Below are 19,815 nucleotides of genomic sequence, written 5' to 3'. Positions count from 1 at the left end.
ATTGACCGTTTTCAAGACAATGTATGGTACAATCTGACAGCAAGGGGCGGTGTGTTGTACGTAATATAGCTTCCAGAGATGTGTATATTTTTTGTGCTCATAAAATATTTTGGACCTATGAACTGTATTTCCCCTCCCCACCCTCCTGGAAAGTTGTTAAGGTCTTAATTTCATAGATGTGCTTAGGATCTGATCTGAAGATTGATGCTATGTATTGAGTGGATTGTCTTGTACTAGAAGATGACAGAAGTGGGCCTCCCTAAAGGTTACACCTGTAGAATTTAACATGTCTGTTCACTTGTTCCATTTTCCTACTGCTGCTCCCAGCTAATCCTATGGTGGTCCTACCTGAAAATTAAAGTAAACTAAAAAAATAGGTAAAACTATTAGAAGAGGTGTCAATGTGCTCCCTGTCTCACTTGTGTCAGGATTTAGTTTAAGTCTTGTACCAGACTGAAGCTTTTTAATATTGCCTGGAGAAGCACGAGATCAAGTGGCATAGGTTCCAGGGTTGTTTATATAGCTATGACGTGGCTGCTTCATGCAGCAATACATTTTTTTGAAATAAAAAGATAAAAGATAAAATAATTGGAACTTCTTTGTTTACATGTCACCTAAAGAAAAAATTGTTCTGAAAGTATGCATCTTGAAATTAAGACCATATAATCCCTTTTAATGATTCTTTAAGTGAGGTTTGCAACTATTGCTCCTTAAATCTGTTTAATATTAGGTGAACTGGTTAATTTGCCTGTCATGGTATGTTTTCCTTGAATAGGAAGCTATGGGAATAATTTCTGATCGTGGAGGTTTATTAGCAATTATTTTGATAATCTTTATGTCACTTTTTTTGTTAGAATTTGTCTATAGTTCAATGAAGTGACAGCCATTTTATTTTCTCAAAGTTGTGTGGCATTTTACTATTTTGGCTCAAAAAAATAATAATCTGTGAAATAGTAAATTGATCCTACATCTGTATTAATCTTATTCACAGAAGCAGCCTGCAGCACTGAAATGTGGCCTTTTTAGAGCACAATTACTGGTATATTTAGCAGAATAGTTCTTTTTTGAAGAATTTTGATCTTGGTCTAAGCAGACAGATACAGCCTAGGTGGGAAATATCAAGCAGACATGAATAATGTTATATTATTAATTTGTTTAGGTTTCAGTTGGAGAAGAGGAGGGGGAAAAGACAGACACACACACACACACACACACACACACACACACTCCTGAAAAAAAGCCCAACCCCAAAACTTTGTCCAAGAGCTATTATACCATAGCTGAAGAGGTCTCCCTCCACTTCCCCAAAGAGTAGGGAAGATTTATAAACCTGTCATAGTCAAAGTTACCACTATTGATACAATGTAGGTAACAGTGTTTGAATGCAATATTTTATGGAGAGATCCTCAATATAAATTGTTTGGCTTAACCTTGAAAATAGTCAGATTTTATTGAGTGCCTAAAGTGTATATATAAAGAAGATACCAATTTTTTGTAGGTTAGGTATATCTGAGGTATGACAACACTCCATTACTTGATGTGATGAATAGCTTAAAGGTAGTAAGGGAAGGTAAGGATTATCTACAGCTATAAGCACGCATTTGTTCCAGGGAGGTATCTGTACTGTGTCATAGACGTATTTTCAGGGAGGAGACCTAAAATATTTGTGTCTATCCTAAGACCATTTTTACATAAAAGAATAATACTTCCTCTAGGCAACCACTTAAGTTAAAAATAAGCAAAACAAAACAAACCCCTCCACCCCCCAGCAAATAAATAATTGCAAATCAGTCAAGTGAGTTTGAATTACTTCTTCCTTCAAACTCCACAGCTAACTATAAATTGATTTTTCCACCCTCCTATCTCCAAAACAAAATGCTACAGATGGGATACATTTAACCAGGCAGTTATGAGAACAGGTCATCTTTAACTGTAATTATTCAAATAGGAATACTTGAGATGTGGGCTTTACTCATTATGATTTTTTTTCCCCTGGAAATGCCGCTTTGTGCATCGTAATACTTTTCTAGGATTCAAAATGCCAAGGGTTTTGAATGGCCTAGACTAAAGTCCTGAGAAAATATTGCTACCCAAGTTCTGGTGTATAGGACAAAGAAAATCTCTTGTTGTTTAAAGCTGTGTATGAGATAATATACTATGCAATATGAACATTAAACATGGATTACATAAATATTAAGAAATATTTTATAGTTTGGATTACTCTTAAATTGTATAATACGTCTATCACTTGATAATTAGAGTGAATTTTTGGTATAACTTATTTGAAGAAGGATAGTGTTTATTATTACAGTCAATCCAATGTGTGAGTACATTTAGAACACTTTATTATGGAATATGACCTAAAGAACAGACCAGTTTTCTTCAGACTGTTACAGCTTATCTTATTTAATAATAGTGTTTAATAAGTCCTGATTCTGGTCTTCCTTATAAAAGTTTAGATAAAGTCATTATAGAGAAGTTACTGTAATGAAAGCAAAAAAAAATTAAACTCGGGGTTACAGATTTGCGCTATATACAAAAAGTATTAGGTCCTCAGCTATTCTCAGTCTGTTTTATGCTGGATAAAATGTAGGGATACATGTAATTTTTTTCCCTCTGTAAAAATGGCAGAGGTGTATTCCTTTTCTGTGGGAATTACAGCTTTTAAGGTACTTTTAGTGATTTTTTTGTTTTGTTCTTTTTGTGATGCCACCACTGTTGAATGTGTTTATCAACTTATTTAATAATGAAATATTGGTGTGTGGTAAATGACAGGTATAACTTACTCCAAGCATCTTTCTTAAATGGCTTCAGCACCATCCCCATGGATATGGCTGTGATAAATGGGTATGCTGAGGCAAGTAATGATTTTGGACATTGAGTAGGTTGACTTAATAGTTTAAATAAGTTCAAGAGTGTACACTTTGTCTTGAATGCAAGTTAATTGGTAATAAAATAAGTAGGTTTTGCCAGGATGTAGCCCTTAGACTCATTATCAGAAGAGGGGAAAATTGTATCAGTTATTAAAACAGTATATAGGGGAAAACATCAAGGAATCTGGTTAATATACCAGATTGGTATGTTAATAGAGTGTCTGTTTTAAGAGTTGCAAATGAGACTTGTCAAAATGGACCACATGATGTAATTTCTAAATGGATCCTGTAGGATCCCTTTCCAGCAACCCTAATAAATATATCCACTGTTACTTGTGACTCAAGGCTATTAAACAGAGTAAAATCTGTTTTCATCTGAAATCTAATTTAGACTCTTTAGCCTCTTCCAGTGGAATAGTTGCGCAGAGAAAGTTTCTAGAGATATGTTTCCTGCACATGCTATCTTAGCACTTGAACTGTTTGTCTGGCCAGAATGGTGGTAATAAAATCTCTGCAGATAAAAAAGCACTTTTAATTGACAAGTTTCCAGGCAGAAACCAGCAAGGTGGTTGGTTTTTTTTTTTTTTTTGTTTGGTTAGTTTTTTGTTTGTTTGTTTGGTTTGGTTTGGGTTTTTTTTTAATATATTGCTGTAGGGGAAAAAAACAAACAAAAAAAGAAAACCCCGACAAACCCTGAATGTCCTGAGAATACATAGCATCATCTGCCTTGGTAAAGTGGCCTTCAGTCAGTGTTGCTCGTTACTTTACAGTCTATAGCAAAATGGTAACTTCCCAGTAGAACATGATCGGATTTTTATCACAATAGTTTGCTTTGGAGATGTTCTGAATGACTACAAGACCAATCAGAATTGTTAAACGCAATAGATATTCCACTAGTGTGTCAAAGTGTGCAGTGCAACAACCTGTGCTGCATTTGATCAGGCTATGCTAAAAATTCAGATAAGGCTTAAAATTGTGTTTGGCTTTTCTGATGACATATGTTGGTTGCACTTAGAAATAGTTGTTCTGAGAATTGTGTTCTTAACGTGATTTATTACTTTGTGAGCTATTTCAAGTGCTTTATGGTGTTGGACTAGTCTGCATTATTTATCAGGTCTGTGTGGACGCTTACTGGCTCTCAGACATGTGCCTGAGTCTGATTGGAACTACCCATGCTAAGATGCAACAGCTTGTGAAGTTTTAGCAAATTGATTATCTGCTAATTTAATGCAGATGGGATTTCAGAACTTCAAAGTTTTGAATATCCATAATAAAGAGGCTATAATAAATTTGAGAAGCTTGTTTTCTGAAGTGAGATTTTTATAAGAAAAGTAATTTCCATTGTCTGTTGAACTAGGCAAGTTATTAGTAGCCACATTTTTGTGAAGAAAGTGTAAGGGAGGGGGTGGGGTTTTTTCAGTCCTTTTTCTCTCTTTTTCTACATGCTATCCTTCTGCAGCTGGGCAATCTGACATATTTCTTTTAAATTGAGAGTTAAGACATTCTTTTGACAGTAATGATCCAAGGAACAACTTCTGACTTGATGCCTACACTGGTAAATGAACATATTTTATTTTATTTTATATTTTTAGCTTAAATCAGGGGTTTTCAGGTTCTTCTGTTTTCTAAAAGAAGTAACTCCCAGATCAGTTTATGTTTCTGGGGCAGCTGTAGCAAAGCTAACTTGTCAGAATTAGAATTGGGGTATTTCTCCAAGGACAGATCAAGAAAAACAGGTGATGACATCAGGGTTGGTGGGCTATAGGTGAAGTAATAGTTGTCTTAATGTTGATTGGATTGCACTTGTAATACCATGGTGGAAAGAGTTAGAAAACATCACAGTTTTAGGACCCTGGGTACAACATACAGTTGTCAGATGACTGTGCAATCAAAACCAGTGTTTTTAACCAACTTGGTACATTGTTAGTGGGAAGAAAAAGTGGCACCTTTAGAATGGGGGTCATAAGCATTTAAGAGGACTGGGCAGCCCTTATAGCTGCTGCTGGATATGTTAGTGAAAGTAGGAGTGATGATGGGCAAGCCTGAAGTGTCCTGAAGTAGACTAAAAGAAAAAGTTGCAAAGCAGTGTGGCTAAGGCATCCTTTCTGCTTCTCTGCCCCCACTCCAGGGAGAACAACTTTAGGAGGAGCTTTGAGTGAGCAGCTGGAGATAGTTCCAACTTGGTCAGCCAGTTTCAACTCGGGTGTACCAATGCCACGCTTTGCTACTGCTTAGATTCAGCTGCCTTCAGCAGTCGATTGTAGACTTGCACCAACCCTGCTTTTGGTAGTCCCATTAAAGTCCTAATGATGTTATATCACTTGTCCTCACAGGGAAAGAAACTTAAGATGACTGTACTGTAAGGTGGAGTTTATTGGAGAGGGGAAAATCTTTCAGATATATTAGAAAGCTGAATTAGCTGTAGGTGCAGGGGGATGTACTAAGGATAGGACAATGAACGTGGAAGTCCACACTAATAAATACTTGAATAGTGTTGCTATATCAGACAAACTTGGAACTTTCTTTAAAAAAAAAAAAAAAATTACCCTAAAAAGCAGAACCATCTCTTCTAGAAGAGTTTAATAAAACCAAAGCTATTTGTTCTGAGGTGTTGTTTTTTTTTTTTTTTTTTTTTTAATTAGAAAATATTTTCCTTTGTTTTTTCCTTTAGGATGTAGCATGATGTGGTGTGCTTAATGATAAAATTTCACAAATTGCCATGTAACTTCTAATTTTCCATTTTATTTAGCTGTTCTAAGAAAATCAAGTTAACTGAGTAGCAGTGATGGGATCTCCAGCTGTTGCTACCTAATCATTAATTTCTTCTGGACCCTGTTTAATACAATTGGTGTGGAGTGTTTAATAAATCATGAAAAAAGCTTGGATTTAACTGAAAAATAAATTATTTAAAACCCATAACTGCAACCTATTCCCCTACTCCCAACACCTAAATTCCTCTTCATTTATTAAAGCATAATTGAATTAAAGCAAAATGAAATGATAAATACGGGATTTTTTTCTTAATGAAGTGAATAAATGCAGATAACTGAATTTCTAAATGTAGTCTGCTCGTGATCCATGCTTGCAAATACCACACTGTTGTATTTCATGAAGTACTTCCTACCTCCAGCACTATCAGATTTAGTAAGTGGTTGGTTAGTGTTTTGCAGCTGTGATTCCAGCCCTGGTCAACAGCATAGGGCATATAATGATTGCCTGCCTGCACAGCAGGCTCAACACAGAAGTACCCTGAGGCACTCGAATGATGAGGGCCACAAACTCACAAGTGCTTCGTACCTCTGAGTAGATTTAATGAAAGCTGCTCATTTATATAACTTTACTTTGGGGTTTTTGTTCTTTGTACTAAATTTGACAGCTGGTTTGCTCTTTGAACATCAGATCCTGGTGGCATGGAAACATTAGAAGAAGAGCAGAAGAAACTTTCAGCTAGTATAAAATGAAGTAGTGAACTCTCATCTGCTCCATACTGGATAGATGCTGAGTATGGAACTTTTGTTTACAGGAGTTCAATAATTAAAGAAAATTGAAGCCCAGCTGAATAGCCTCATTAGGATAAACAGATTCCTATTCTAGGATTAATGGGGAAGGAAAATATTTTACTAAGGCTTTTTTTTTCCTCCAACAATCTTATACTAGACAGAAAACCATATCACATGTATTTCTCTTGCTTAAATTTATGCCTACTTACAGGTCCTATTTTCAGCACACTGATTTTGAATACTAAGTGGCAATGAGAAGTGGCATTTGCGAGTGCACACTGCTAACATCCCCGCATAATGGTAACTACTGAAAACCCAGGGGTTTTGATCCAGTGCGTGTTTACCAGTGTCAGTCTTCCCAATGGCTCTAAATTTGGCCTTTGATGATGATGAATTGACCTATTTCCATGAGATGAGTAGGAAAAACTTGCTAATGATGGTAAATGGTAGCAGTGGAGGGAACCTAAGGGTGATTTCTTTTCTTGGTTTTTTTTTTTTGAGTGGGAACTGTATTGTATATGCAGTTATTATAGAGAACACAGGAAAATTTTTACTGAATGTGAATTTGTATTGGTTTAAGAATCATGAACTAGTGCAATGGCTAAGAAGTGTGTAAAGTCCCTGAGACTCTATTATCTGATCACCTTACTCTTTTCTGTTTCCAACTTATTACAAGCCAACTTTATTTCATGTAGCTTGGAAAATATGTTCACTAATGATCAGTGTCAACCCTTTGAAATTCTGTTTAAAGGATTAATAACGAAGCTGTGTGACCAGCCTGCATAACTCTAAGTGCCTCTCTCAATTTTAGGATGTTTGTCTCTGTACTGAACTATTTGGCTCATGCAACTTAGCAGGTGACACTGGCTTCATGTTAAATAAACTTCAACAACCACAGAAAAGAAAATGCGATGTTTGCAAGAAAAGACGTCTAATGTCAAATATTGTTGCAGTAAAAGCCATGCCCAAATGCCTGTTGCATTCCTTAACAGAGAAATGATCTATTTATTTCCATAAATAGACATAATTCTATTAAAGCCAATTACAGTTAAACTCTGACTTTAATTGACTTGTGTCAGGTGAGGCTATTTATAGCATTGTATTAATTGCTCTGGAGGTATTCAGTGGCAGAGCTGAACCAGGACATAGAGGAACAAACCGAAGTATATGAAGGAATATCCAGTTGCGCCAGAACTGTGTTGAACCTTTGCGTGAAACAGTCAGCAAATCAAAGCTGAATATTTGCAGTTGGCCGGTTCATAACTGTGGCTTCTGTGGAATCCAGGCAAAACACATAAATAGATACTGGGTTTGGGTATATACCTCTTAATATTTCTTAACTGTGAAAAGCAAAACTGAAATAAAAAAGGGGGAAAATACATAATCTCCTGCCACAAAAAGTTCACATTTGGAAATAGCTTGAAATGAGTGGAAGCCTAGAAGTCATGAGGTAGTTTTTGTGGAGTTTCGAGGGGGTTTGTGTGTGTGTGGTTTGTTTTGTTGTTTTATGTTTTTGTGGTGGTTTGGGTTGGTCTGTTTGAGGGTTTTTGGGGTTTTGTGTTGGTGTTTTTGGTTTGTTTTTCTTTGTGGTTGGTTTTTTTTTTTTTTTTTTTTTGCTGTTCTGGTTTTTGTTGTTTTTCAGTGGCTTTCCTCTGTTCTTTTAACTTTGAGTTTGGATCCTCAAGTGTGCAGGGTCTTGAGTAACATCTGTGTTCCTGCTGAATTCCTAGCTCTGACTCAACAGACACTGCAGAGGTAAAAGAATGGGGAGGAGGGAAAATAGAGTAAGTGTCAAGAGTAAACACCTGAGCCCCCTTTTGTAATTTTTTTGACACAAGAATTCTGCATGCTACTATGGGCTCGCAGGTAAAAGGATCTGACACTGAGGAGTCCACTGTACAGGAGTCACTGGATGTGATAGGTAAGAACATGGTTTGCTTTGGTTCAGGTCCTGTGGAAATGAAAATGGAGACTAAGTGCTTTCATTGCAAAATTCTTGGCCTTTACGACTTTGGTTGTAGGATTATACAAATAGACTTGAAATAATTCAGGAAAGATACCCCTGACTCTATTTCTCTGCAGCCAGAAAGGAAAGCAGATATATCCCCCTCATAAGAGAAGTAACAACAACTGTATTTTCTAGGAAGTAGAGAATTGCAGCGTTTTTTGTAGCTCTCCACACTTCCTAATAAACCCTATATTTATAGTTGGAACAAAACTACTGCAGTAGCTCATGAAAGAAAACATTCTTAGCTACTTACAGAAGTGAATGTTGCAAGGTCTCTGAGCCTTATAGCAAAATCACTAAGGGAAATAGTAAACTTTTCATTTTAAAGAAGGGACGCTGAATATTCTCAGGCACTGCAGTAATATCAGCAATATTCCACATAAAGAGGAGCAAGCAGATATCTCCTGTGTACCTCCTAATTTTCTCCTTTGTTTCCTGCCCTGTAGATGAGGTGTTTGGAATCATGGGGGCTCTTCGGGGGAATTGCTGTTTCTCAGGTTTACCGATTGCACAGAAGATACGTTATGTGGTCATATTTCTCCCAACCAAAGGTACTAATCCAATGCAATGCGCTACTGTGAAGCTGCTCAGATGCAAAAATTAGCTGTCCCAGGGTAGCCTAGCACTTTCCAGGGAGGAGGAGGAGAAGAGAACATGTCTACCAGCTTCTAACGGTAGAGCAGACCAAAAGGCAAACCAAAGCTGACATGTTCTAGGGTGAGGCATCCCTGAGCATGGCAGGGGGCTTGGAACTAAATGATCTTAAGGTCCTTTCCAACCCTAACCATTCTATGATATTTTTCTGTTTCCTGCACAGAGGCTAGAAAACAGCTAGGCATTTTTAATGCCTACATAAAAATGTAGGCATTTTTAGCCATTATTAATCTATGCAATTGTAACCTTCATAATTTTCTCCCTTCAAAGTGTGAAGACACTGAAATAACAGTGTAAGCAGGTTTGGAAATTGGGAGTTGGCATTTAAAGCCTAGTCAGCTTGCATTGCATTGTGTAGTAATTGCTAGTTAATGTAGTAGCAAAACCATTACGGTGACAAAATCTTAAGAGTGTATTTCTCTTTTGATGTGTAAATTAAGTTTGTCAGAAAGCAGTCCCAATATGAAAAAGGCCCCCCTCATGCATTCTAGCTTGAAAACACTTTGCTTAATCGTTGGCAGCATGTATATACTCTTTTGCTTGTGTCTGCCATATTCACCAGTATCATCTTTCATGCAGACCAAAGGAGAAAGATTTATAGTGGCTATGACATGTTTCAGAGGTCTTCAGGCTTGAGCAAGTTTTCTGTTGGGGACAAAGCAGCAGTGACTTTTAATTCAAATTCTGCTAATGTTTTTGTAGCAAACTATGTGAAATCTAAGCTGCTTAAGGCTGAATATTTTGGTACATTATTTATTTTCAAGTAACAGTGCAGGATTAAAGAAGTTCAGGAGAGAGAATGTTTTCAGGGAATCGGGAGAGAATTTTTGAGGTAGGCTGCTAGCCTATTTGTAGAAGTTACAGAAGGTTCAATAAATCTGAAACAGAAACCATTTGTTTCTTCCATTCTGTAAATCTTAATTGTTCTTAGTATGGTACAGACATCAAAATAGAATTCCCTATTTTTAGCTAGCACATAAAAATGGCAAAAGAAACTTTCCCATTTTGCTTTCTCACTTTAGCAGAATTCTTCATAAGTGTATTTTTCTGCCAAAGATCTCAAGCAGTGAATTACCAATAAAATGTCATTGTAATATTTCCTCGTGGAAGTGATATGTGGATTGACTCCACAACTCGTTAGAGTTGTAAAGTAGGTATGCTTTATTCAGCGCTGAGACGCATGGGGATTGCTTCTCCAAAAGCATGAGCCCCTTTTCTTTGTCACTCAGTTCGTTTGTATTACATATAATGATTATCCAAACATGAGATTGCTTCACGCCTAATACATATGCAAAACCTATTCCCGTCTAATATTATAACTAGTTTTCCGGCATTCGCCCCATTGGCGTGCCTGTGCAGTGCCTCCTGGTGGTGGTCGTTAGGGGTTCGTGAGGATGAAGGCCTCTAGTTCCTCTTCATCACTGCAAGTAACCTCTTGCTTTCACGCAGACTCAATAGGGTTTTGGCTCCTATCCAAATCTCAGGTTCGGTACAAGCCAGTTTTATGTGTCTTAAAGCAGAAACTTGTTAAGTTTGCAAATTTTGTTACTCTGGCTATCTTTTGTTCCTTTTCTTTCTAAAGATACTACTTAAACAAGGATGTCTTAAATATTAAGCTATGAATCTTATCTACTACAATTCTGCCTAGCAGCTGTAACTCCTACAATTCTGCTTCACCATTCTAGCAACTTTGACTCCTACGATTCTGCTTCACCAAGCACAGCGACTGCTTAAGCAAGCAGGCACAATGTTAACCCTTTATTCCCAGGTATCAGAAGAGTGAAATATTAATGACACTATGGCTGTTTCCCCTCACATGCATGGTTGAAAATCTTTGTGCTCTTACCTCTTTCTCTCCCATTCCAGTCAAACTTAAAAACAATAATCAGGGCTCAGTAGCAGTGAATCTGCTGCAGGTTGTTTGACTGTAAATTGTGCATCTTTTCTTTAATTAGGACACAGTGAGGACCTTGGAATGATTGGTGGTACTGTGACCCATTTCAGTGTCACTCGCCTAGATCCTGATCCTTTATATTGGTCCTTTCTTCTTTTTTTTTTTTTTTGTTTTCTCCCCTAGACAATTAGAGCTTGCAAACTAATTGTGGGGCAGCTTCCATAGGTTTATGCTATCTTCCTAAACTGTTCTTGTGAAATAGTAGTTTGGTGGGATTCATGTGTGCTGAAATAATGAATCCATTCTAGGGAAGGGAGGGGGAAAAACCCAAACAAACCTAAACCAAAACACTGTACTGCATTACACTGCAGTACATTCACCAAAACCAGCAAGCTTGCAATATTAATAGTTCAATGCCATGAAGGAAATAAGCAATAAAATAGCTAATTGTTTGTCATATCAAACAAGTGACTTCAGCTGGTATTAGCAAAGAAGATGGGAATTGCTGCTCATTCTTCTCCCACAGCACATCTCTACTTTGCCACTCTGAAGGCTGCATTGGAAGAAATTCGGGACTTCTGCATTGACTCAGAGTGTCTTATTCATAGTGAGGCATACATCTTGCCTGTGAGATGCTTCCAGAAAGGGCCTCTGTGACCACAGTGTGACAGCTACAGAGCCACTCTCTAAATGCAGTGTGCCATTTCACGGTTGTATGTAAATTTCCTTCAGATCAAAAGTCCAAGATGTAAAATTCATTTTTCTCCAGTGGTTTCACTGCATTTGGATGAACTGTTTCCTCTGCCCTGCGTTAAGGATGAACAGGTAGTTTGTCATCACTGTGTTGCTTAATGTTGAGGACTATTTCTAGTGGCTCTTTGATCAATATATGCAAGGTAATAACTGTGAGGCAATTAAAGTGTGGGTGGGGAAAAAGCCACTTTGAAGTTGCTGACAGAAAAAGGAATTATTTCTCAGAGGCTTCTTTCTTAATACTTTATTCTGTCCAGTAGAGAAAGTTAAAATTGGCAGAATAATTATTATGTTAATATAATGGTATTTAGAAGGTCTTTTCTCCTCCTCCTTGCAAATGAACAAGGTCTGACCTGCTCTGTACTTTTGATACGGAAAAAAAAACCCAATAAAATTAATTTATTTCTCTTCCATTAAAAAGAAAGCAAAAGTAGTCTTAAAATTCCAGTAAACCTGGAGTCTTGTAACTTGTAAATTAAACAATGGAAATGTAAATTTAAGCACCTAGCTAATTCCTCAAAACATTGAGAAGGAACCTCAGAAATATTAATGAAAAGAATGAAAGGGAAATAGTTCAGCGGTAGTTTGGGGTGTGGATTGGATTGGTATTTTCACCTCCCTGACTTGATTTAGAAGAAGAAATACATGTCATAGTTTGAGGAACCATAATGAAATGAAATCTAAAGAAGAATTTGTTAGGAAAAAAACTTGAGTTTCTTTCTTAAACCAAGAGTCTGACATCTTAGAAGGGGAACCTAAAGCCTTCCTCATGAAGATGGGAAAAGATGGGTTGTTTTCAGTATTGCTCTTCAGTGTTTTGACACCTGGCTAAGGATGACAGGGACATACCTCCCTGCCTTGGCAATTTTTTGCTTGAAGCAGTGGGGGGGTACTGATAGCCTTCACAATCTTTCACAAGCAATGGCCTTTCCCTCTTCCTCCCTGGCTTGATGTGTTTTTCTGCTTTAGTAGTGTCGTGGTTTAAACCCAACCACAAACCTCGTTCATTCACTCCCCCCCCTTCTTGCCCTCCCCCTGCTCCTGGAGGGACAGAGAGGAGAATCGAAAAGAATGCAACTCCCATGGGTTGAGAGAAGAACAGTTTAGTAACTAAGGTATAACACAAATCACTACTGCTACCACCAATAATAATATGATAAAGAAAGTAACAAGGGAAGAGAATACAACAACTCAACACCAGCCCACCAATAAGTCGCCTCACTCCCCTCAGCCGAGCACCGACCGATACCTCATCCAACCCTGCAGTCCCCTAGCCCTTCCAGGTAACTCTCCGTTACATCCTCGGCATGACGTGCTGTGGTATGGAATACCTCTTTGGCTAGTTTGGGTCAGGTGTCCTGTCTCTGCTTCCTCCCAGCCTCCCTTCCTCCTTGGCAGAGCATGAGACTCAGAAAGTCCTTGGCCAGACCAAACATTTGAGCAGCAACTGAAAACATCGGCGTTATCAGCACTGTTCCCAGGCCAAAAGATCAAAACACAGCACTGCACTGTCTACTAAGAAGGAGAAAAATAACTGCTACTGCAGAACCCAGGACAAGTAGGTAAACTGAGTTTTGGTCATTGAGAATACTTTCTGGACAACAAGTGCCTCACACTGTTTGAGATGACTCTTTGGTGACTTGGTATTGCTGAATTTAAGGCTTGTTACAAACAATACGGAATAATACGGTGCAAAAAGCACGTGTTGATTTTGGCCTTCGCCCCTCCCCCTGTGCCCCTTTCCTAGATGCTCAGAACCTTGATTAGTTTACCTAAGAAACTTGGTATAATAGGGGGGAATTGCAAAAGAAATATCTTGATTCTGATAAAGAGTGAATAAAAGCACTCAAAGTAATTACTCTTGACTTGCTTTCATTTCTTCTACTTCTCCAGTAGATGAATTTGACATGCTTTTATTTTGTTTTCTTAGCAGCTTTGTCAACCTAGCGCTGAAATTTGATAAAGGGTAGGCATTAACAGGCAAGTACTTTTCAACTTTGAACTCTGTAAAAAGGCTGTAAGAAGTAAATTATCATGACTTAAAAGGTTTTAGGAAGTATCCAGGAGGCTGCATTGCTGCTTACTAAAGCCTGTGCTAACAACACCCTGAATGTGTGAATTTGCTCCCTTTCAACAACTTACCTCACTGACCTGTAATCAGTCTACTTTAATGACTGTATCTTTATTATTCCCATAGCTGCACTTTATATCATGGTACCACATTTAGTCTCATCAGTACTTATTTTTCAGCTCTTTGTCCTGAGCACAAGGTTTTGTGTTCCTTTTCAGGAACTGGAGGGGTAACTGTTTGTCTGACCATGGGTGGGCCTGGCCATGAAGACTGTACTTGACTCTGAACATTTTGCAAACCCTTTTAGTACTTCTGCAAATAAGGAAGAAAGCATTTTTTTGTTGTTGTTGTTGATGTTGTTGGTTGCTTTTTGGTTTTTTTTTTTTGTTGTTTTTTTTTCCCCAAAATAAACCACACAATCTTCTTCCCCTCAACCAAAATCCCAGACCTTTACTTAGTAGTTTCACCCCCCTTCACACGTACCGCTATGTATAAGCTATCTAATTCCAAATACTTTGAAGCTGTGACACTTGTGGTTTCTAAATCCTATTCATTCTTGCCTGTTAGCTGAACCAATCTTGGCAGTTCTTCACCAGAGGTGAGAACAGGAGTTTAATCTGTTTAGTACCATATTTTCTAGGACAATCTGATGTGAACTGTTAATCTACTAAATCATTGGAAAGAGCTGTCACTTTAATGATGTATTAGTGTCACATATCATGATGGTGAAAAGCAAGGTAAGAAATGTTATGCAAAGTATGGTGCCTTCTATGGAATGAAAGTAAAAAAATAAACCAACCCCAGAACGCCCAAACCAACACACCGCCGCCAACAGCAACAACAAAACCCTGCAAAAAACCCCAAACCAAACAAAACCAACCCTCCTTCCCCCCCCCCCCCCCCCACCAAATCTCCCCAAAACCCCCAGCCTGAAACCAGACAAATCTATTCTAAATTGTTCTTCAGTGACAGTCAGGCTGATTTTACTTTACCAGTTGTATAACACATGGAATGTAGCATTACTGTATTTGAGTGCTGTAAGTAAAGTAAGAGAAATATTATAAGGTGTGGTTGTTTTTTTTGTTTGGTGTTTTTGTTTGTTTTTAAACACAAATAATTTTTCCTGTTGTGTTTTAGACAGGTTCACTAGAACAAGTGTACAGGGTATGACTGGATACACAAGCAGCTTGATGTGGTTTGGCCTACTGGTTACAGGTATTATTTTACTGCAGGAGAAGGGATTCTGCATTATCAGTTTTCCCTTGCAACCAACAGTGGGCTTTGAAGGGTTTCCATCCCTGCGTGTTTTCTGCCAGGAGGTTTTGAAGTTCCTTTTACTTAACTCATAGCAAAGCTCTCATGTGAGATACGAGAGACAAGCCAGAACCATTAGTAGTATTTCCCAGAGGACTGCAGAGACTATTGCAGTTATGAGGAATGAACACCTCAGAAATTTGCTGTCTTGGGCTTTTAGTTGCTCTTGAATTAGTCATGTCTATGTTCTTCGATTTCCTGCAATGGAAACCTTGGTGCCAGAAGTTCTGGAGTAACATAAGATTGCTGGTTGGTGCTCGCTGGGGAATGTGCAACTGCTGTGAAGGATGTAGTTCAGCCCTCTGCTTTGGCAGATTTTATTTCATGTCACTTAGCCACATGTCCATAAAATTTGGGTTTCTGAAAATCTGCTAGGCTTTGTGGTTCCAGTGCTGCTCCTTTGACCCTTGTGACTTTTCTCTGGGTGTTTTCTGAAGTGCTAGAAGCAGTGACATTTGAAAGGGTGTATATGTGTGTGGTGGTGGTGGGTGGTCAGAGTTAAATGAATTCCTGAGATCCTGAAAGTATTTTGGAAGCTTGGTGGGGAGAGGAAAGGAAGGGGGGGGGGGGGAGAATGTTTTTTTCTTAAGTTGTTGTTGGCTTTCTTTTTTCCTATATATTTATGATAAAAAATGTTAGTCTTCCTTTCCATGAATGAAACACACCTGCTGTCAGGGATTTATCAGAATCTTGGGTATCTTTTGCATGTGTCTGACAAAGGTTGCAGCAGCTTTGTTTCCATATGGCCTCTAGAGAATTGTGTGACTTCCTATTGTGATTTTTCTATTGACACTGTTCCAACATTGGACTGCGGAGTACATTGATCTAACAAAATATTGTGGAAAGGTAGTTTGGCTGAAGTTTAGAAAAACAAAAAAAAGTCTGTTTTGACTTAATAGTTCGGTACTTCTGTTATAGCTAATAGTTACTGTGGTATATTGTGCTTGTAATACAAATAGCCACTAGACCTATATGTGATTTTAAGTGTTGTATCCACCCATATTTCTGGCAGCAATTCTTGTTTCTTTCATCTTTCTTTATTTGTTGTACAGTAAAAGGATATATGAACTCATGGTGTCTGCTTGTAAATCGCTGCTGTAAATCCAGATAGCTACATCCTGATATAATTAACCCTGTAACTGTTGTATAATGTCTACTCTTTCATCTGCTTAGGCCTATGAAAGTGGAGAAGAGCTGTCCTTAAACATAACTCAGCTGTTGGGATAGTGAGTGATGGCTATTAACGTATGTGTATAGTAACATATATAAATAAGTGCACTGGATCACAAATGTGTGATTTAGGAAGCTTTGAGGGAAGATAATAAAATTCTAATGGATAACTTAAAATTACTATGGCTATAAAAACAAAGAATCCTATTATCAAGTAATGAATCAAAAACTTATGCACAATAAAAACAGTTAGAAATTTAAAATTGTTAAAAATGACTTTTACTATGTTATTTGCAATGGCTCCCTCTCCCCTTTAGCTTTAGAGATACAGACTGATAGCTAAAAAGGAAGAATAAGGAAGTAAGAATATGTGATTATGCTTATTAGCAAAAATAGTCAGAACTGATTAGTGTGGGAGGAATTAATTATTAAATCTACCCATGCTCTCTTTTTTAATTTTTTGCTATTCAATTATGTAGCAGCAAATGTTATCATGCAATCACTGGTAAGGTGGTAATTAGGATTTGCTGCTTTTTATTTCTGACCTTTTGATAATTTCCACTTGAGGAGATGGTTTTAGGTATACAGTGATATTGGATAACTGTATGTCTCCCCCTACCCTCCCCGCCATCATTCTGAATATTTGATACATTGTTGCAGTAGCAATGACTTAAAATTCCCTTTTATTTTGCTTATAAAAATGGAAGTTTTAATGCACAGAAAATTGCCCCTTTAAGTCACTGTATTAAAAGGAAACAATTTTAAGTTAGGTAAGCAAATGTGTATGAATGATCAGCGAAAAGTACTGTAAAAGGTATTAAACTTCTAAGATTAGACTTATCTAGGTGCCTAAATTGGATTTAGATGCCTATGTTTAAACAGACACTTACAAAGATTTCATTTTTTAGTTACTTATAAACCCTGTAACACAGCAGAGGTCACTGGTGTTATCTTTGCCAGCTAATTATACTCACCAGTATGACTTCATTCTGGGGAAAAAACCATTTTTACCCATTCTGAAACAGAAATCACATGTTCCTCATCTTCCAGTTTTGTAAATGTCCTGAGGTGAGTAAAGGGGATTGTGGGAGTGAGTGGTATCACAGCTAATCAAAGTAACTGAGGGGAATGTGATGCTACTCACAGTGCTGCTCAAAAACTTGTCCAAATGAGGGCTTCCACCATGGAAGAAAACCACATTACTACTTTGATTTCCACCCTGTCCTGCTGACATGCTGTTTCTGGGATGAATGCTTCTGTGGGTGCAACTATGCCAGAATCTATTTAAATCTTCTTCACTTTAGAGAGGAGGGAAAACAAACAAACAAACAAAATGTGAATGGGGAAATGCTGTTTCGATTAACTGAGAACTGAAAAGAGGGCTCTGTAATATATACACAAAATTGCACATTTGTGTTTTATCTTAGATTTGTGTAAAATGTTTCGCTTTAATATTAAGCACCCTTTCTTGACGCTGAGAATTCATTGCTTATTGGAGCACTCCACTGTCCCTCATGGGCAAGATTTCAGGGCAGTTGTTCTCTTGAGGAAATAAGCTTGTCTGGATAAGAATTGCAGAATCTAAAGTTGAATTAACGTGACTCATGTGTTTTCCAAGTTATATTACTTGCCTCCAAGACAGAAGATTGCTTTCTAGTAGGCTGATTTAAAGCCAGTTAAGGCACGGAAAGATTGGAGAATGGAGGCGGCAAATGTAAGTCAGCTTTGATGCAAGAAAATTCAATCTGATCAAAATAAGTCTCTCTGGTCGTACAGTACAATGTAATCCTCTTTAAGACTGCATAGCTGCCTTGTGTTCTAAGAGTAGTATGCTGTTTTCATGATGTTGTCCATTCTCAATGAGTAGCCTAAGTGGAATAAATAAGCCATGGCTAGGGTGTTTTGGGTGTTTTTTTGTTTGTTTGTTTGTTTGTTTTGGGGGGGGGGGGAGGGGATTGGTTGGTTGTTTTTTTTTTTTTTTCTTTTTTGTGAGCTTTTGTGGCTTAGTGAAGTTGGATATCTGCATGTAGCCTTGTGCCATCCAATGCGAATATGCCCTAGTCTCCATTTTTTTCCCCCCACTTGAACAGTATAAAATAACTTTGTGGAGTTGATAATATTAAATATTCCATTATGGTTTAGATGTAAAATTAAAGTCAAGGACAAATTATTTTATAATACTGTGGATTTATTTTTTTTTAGTTGTTTTGAAATGTACTGAGTCATAAAGGTGCTCCAGCCAGGCAGTAACTTTGCCACTGAAACTGGATATGGAAAAAAAAATATACTGAATTCTTTTGCCTTTTTGCCAGTGAGGCTGTGAACAACCTGGTCTAGAGGAAGGTGTCCCTGCTTGTGGCACGGGGTTAGAACTGGATGATTTTTAACGTCCCTTCCAATCCACACTGTTCTATGATTCCTTTAAAAATACAGAAGTCTGGCAAAACAAAGTTATATTAGTGTTATAGTAATGTGATTTAACTAAGTGCAACAACAATTCTTTGAACAGCAACATAAATAAAGACTCTAATTTTACTTAACTAAAAAGTACCCATGAGTAAAATAGGTAATTTTAAGTCTCCAGGGAAAAAATTGGTCTTACTTTTTTTTCTGATAAAGAAGTATGGTTTCCATTGCTAGTTATGTTGCATTAATGAATAGTCATTGTTTAGCAAAGCAAATGGAGAGATTCATTAAAGCAGCAGTAAAAAGAGCAACATCTTAGAACAGTTATGTTTTCTTTCAGAACATCTCTCTTCTGACTTGAATTTGAGTTTATTCTTGAGTACTCCCTCTTTTGTTACCTTAATATCTGTTGTGTTTGTATCTTTCATATACTGTCTAAATACAGATACTCAGTTAAATTATAAAATACAATTTGGTGTTTGTGAGATGAGACTTTCGCGTCCAGTTTAATTTTGTGATCATAAGCACGAAAACTACAAACAACTTAAGTTTCCCTTCAGATCGGTCTGCATTTGTTTAAGTTTCTTCTACTTTAAGAATTTGAATATAAAATAGCTCCAAGAAGTTCTATTAAAAACCAATTTCTGTGTGCACACAGAAAGACGAAGATTTTTTTTTTCCCTTTTCTTGTTACACACCCCCCACCCCACCCCCACCCCCCGTATTTAAGTAGAGCATAATATTTGTATAATTTCAGAGTGTTCAGTCCCTAATATAATCAAGCCACCTTAGCTGGGAGCTGAACTGTGATCCTTAATGAACAGAGACATAGCTGAAGTCAGTACTTCTTGCATCTGGAAAAGAACAAAGTAATACTAGGGAGTTGTGGAAAGAGATATAAAGGTGCCCTTTATGAATGATTTATGCAAGTTCATGCTTTTTCACACACAACTAAAATGGAACTACACTTTGATCTTCAGAACTTTAGCAGTAGTATTGTCTCACTAAATGTTACAATAACAGATGGAAATCTATCGTTTTGAAATACTTACAAGCCATTTTTGTCTATATTAGGAGAACAGTCTGTTTGAGTAGGGACACTGTATACATGACCATCTTGATTTCTGCATTCACTACTTAAAAAACCTAAAATGAAGTCCATACTTCTTCTG

At 37.4% G+C, this 19,815-nt stretch overlaps 1 long non-coding RNA gene across 2 annotated transcripts in view; it reads left to right on the top strand.

Annotated features, from left to right (window-relative positions):
• The window catches only part of LOC136010953 (uncharacterized), a 96,554-nt gene that overhangs the window by 45,256 nt on the left and 31,483 nt on the right, over positions 1-19,815 (top strand). The gene's annotated exons all lie outside the window — the stretch shown is intronic.

This window comes from Lathamus discolor, chromosome 3 (genome assembly GCF_037157495.1).
Source record: "Lathamus discolor isolate bLatDis1 chromosome 3, bLatDis1.hap1, whole genome shotgun sequence".
Lineage (NCBI taxonomy): Eukaryota > Metazoa > Chordata > Aves > Psittaciformes > Psittacidae > Lathamus > Lathamus discolor.
The sequence above is the reverse complement of the archived record's forward strand: the minus strand, read 5'-3'. Positions and strand labels throughout refer to the sequence as shown.